Here is a 334-nt window from a genome sequence, read left to right as displayed (position 1 = left end):
ACTCTTACTACAATACCTTCAACTTCAGAGAGCACACCAGCACAAACTAAAACTACAGCTTCATCAACTGCATCTCAAACAATGAGTAATCCAATAACATCAGCAGCTGCAACTTCTAAAACCATGACTCTTACTACAATACCTTCAACTTCAGAGAGTACACCAGCACAAACTACAACTACAGTTTTATCAACCACATCTCCAACAACGAGCAATCCAACAAAATCCACAGCTGTAACATCTGAATCCACTACTCTTACTACAATACCTACAAGTACAGAGAGTACACCAGCACAAACTACAATTACAGCTTCATCAACCACATCTCCAACAA

The sequence above is a fragment of the Puntigrus tetrazona genome, chromosome 1 (genome assembly GCF_018831695.1).
Source record: "Puntigrus tetrazona isolate hp1 chromosome 1, ASM1883169v1, whole genome shotgun sequence".
Classification (NCBI taxonomy): domain Eukaryota; kingdom Metazoa; phylum Chordata; class Actinopteri; order Cypriniformes; family Cyprinidae; genus Puntigrus; species Puntigrus tetrazona.
The sequence above is the reverse complement of the archived record's forward strand: the minus strand, read 5'-3'. Positions refer to the sequence as shown.